Source organism: Suricata suricatta, chromosome 8 (genome assembly GCF_006229205.1).
Source record: "Suricata suricatta isolate VVHF042 chromosome 8, meerkat_22Aug2017_6uvM2_HiC, whole genome shotgun sequence".
NCBI lineage: Eukaryota > Metazoa > Chordata > Mammalia > Carnivora > Herpestidae > Suricata > Suricata suricatta.
In genome coordinates this window covers 68092565-68095103 of record NC_043707.1, presented here as the reverse complement: position 1 = coordinate 68095103, position 2539 = coordinate 68092565, and the positions used below count along the sequence as shown (strand labels likewise).

The following is a 2539-nucleotide window of genomic DNA, read 5'->3' as shown; positions in this document are numbered from 1 at the left end:
CAATGGAGAAAAGCTGCAAGCTTTTCCTCGAAAATCAGAATCAGGACAAGGATGCCAACTTTTGCCACTTTTATTTATATGGTATTGGAAAGTCATAGCCAGAGAAGTTAGGCAAGAAAAAGAAATAAAAGCATCCAAACTGGAAGGGAAGAAGTAAAACTCACCATTTGTGGATAATGTGATATTAGAAAACACTAATAACTTCACCCCAAAACTATAAAAACTGATAAATGAATTTGGTAAAGTTGCAGGACACAAAACCAGTATAAAGAAATTGGTTGCATTTCTATATACTAATAGTGAACCATCAGAAAGAAAAATTAAGGAAACAATCCCAGGTATAATTGCATCAAAGAGAATGAAATACTGTTCAGTCAGATAGGCCAGAGACACTTCTGGGAGCAACAGCATGATGGCTGCCCAAGGAGAACCCCAAGTCCAGTTCAAACTTGTATTGGTTGGCTATGGTGGTCCTGGAAAAACTATGTTCATAAAATGTCATATGACTGGTGAATTTGAGAAATGTGCAGCCACATTGGGTGTTGAGGTCCATCTCTTTGTGTTCCATGCTGACAGAGGACATATTAAGTTCAATATATGGGTACAGCTAGTCAGGGGAAATTTGGTGGGCTGAAGATGGCTATTACATCCAAGCCCAGTGTACTGTTATAACGTTTGATGTAACATCAAGGGTTACTTAGGAGAACGTGCCTGACTGGCATAGAGATCTGGTGCAAGTATGTGAAAACATCCCCATTGTGCTGTGTGGCAATAAAGTGGACATCAGGACAGGAAAGTGAAGGCAAAAATCTATGGTCTTCCACTGAAAGACCAACCTTCAGCCTATGACATTTTTGCCAAAAGTAACTACAACTTTTAACAACCCTTCCTGTGGCTTGTTAGAAAACTCATTGGAGCCCCTAACTTGGAGTTTGTCACCATGCCTGCTCCTGCCTCACCAGAGATTGTCATGGACCCAACTTTGGCAGCAGCGTGTGAATGTGATCTAGAGGTTGTTCAGACAACTGCTCTCCCAGGTGAAGATGACGACCTTTGAGAAAGTCTAGCTGGAGCCCAGTGTCAGAAGTCTGGTTTCATAGACAACTGTCCTGTGATGTCAGTGGTGCAGCGTATTTGCCACTTGATCATATAGCTGAGTAGAACATGTGCTTCATCTCTGGGATGCTGATGGAGAAGAATGGGCTTTGGAGTGAGGTTCTGGACATGCACATTTAGCTGTTTTGGAACACAGTTGTTTCCTTGCTGAGTTTCAAATATAAGACTGCTGTAGTCACATCACAATATCCGGTGGTGAAATGTCATTTGTCACTGTCCTTTCCATTCCTTTTCATTTAGAATTAGAATAAAGTTGTATTTCAAATATCTAAAAAAAAAAAACAAAACCCTGAAATACTTAGGTATAATTTAACCAATGAGGTGAAAGACCTTTATACTGATGACTATCAGACATGAATGAAAGAAATTGAGGAAGACCTATGGAAAGATATTTTCTGCTCATGAATTTGAAGAATTAATATTGTTAAAATGTCTGTACTACCCAAAGCAATCTACAGATTCAGTGCAATCTCTATCAGAATTTCAGTGGCATGTTTCACAGAAATAGAACAAACCTGAAATTTGTATGGAATAATAAAGGACCCCAGAGAGCCAAAGCAATCCTGAGACAGAGGAACAAAGCTGGGAGCATCCAGCATTATGCTCCCTGATTGTAAACTATAGTTGGAAGGTTATAGTAATCAAAAGAGTATGGTATTGGCCTAAGAACAGTTACATGAATCAATGAAACAGAAGTGGGAACCCAGAAATCCATGATTATATGTTCAATTAATTCATGACAAAGCAAGAATATACAGTGGGGAAAGGCAGTGTCTTTGATGTAGAGAAAACTTGGCAGCCACATGCAAAAGAATGACAGTGGACCACTATCTTACCCCTACCCAAAAGTTAATTCAAAATGGATTAAAAACTTGAATGTAAGATCTGAACCTATTTAAACGCCTAGAAGAAAATGTAAGTGGTAATCTTGGCGTTGGTTTGGCAACATTTTTTGAAATTGACACCAAAAGCAAAGGCATCAATAGCAAAAAATAAGCAGATGGGATTGCTTCAAACTAAAAAGCTCTGTACAACAAAGGAAACCATCAGCTAAATGAAAGGCACCTAGTGAATGGGAGAAAGTATTTGCATATAGATTTTTGATAAAAAGTTAGTATCCAAAATTTGTAAGCCTAATAGTGAAAAAGAAGACTGATTCAAAAATGGGGAAAGGATTTGGATAAACATTTTTCTAAAGAAGATATATTGATGGCCAACAGATACATCAATATATCCTTAATATCACTAATCATCAGGGAAATGCAAATTAAAACCATAATGATTAAAATCACCTCAACTGAGATATTACCTATTAGAATGGCTGCTATCAAAAAGACAAGAAATAAGTGTTGGTGAGAATGTAAAGAAAAGGAGATCACTGTGTACTCTTGGGGGGGAATGTATATTGGTGTAGCTACAACAG

General features: G+C 38.0%; 1 pseudogene; it reads left to right on the top strand.

Annotated features, from left to right (window-relative positions):
* The first annotated feature begins 412 nt into the window (after positions 1 to 412).
* On the top strand, positions 413 to 1057 carry LOC115300111 (annotated as a pseudogene).
* The last annotated feature ends 1482 nt before the right edge of the window (positions 1058 to 2539 follow it).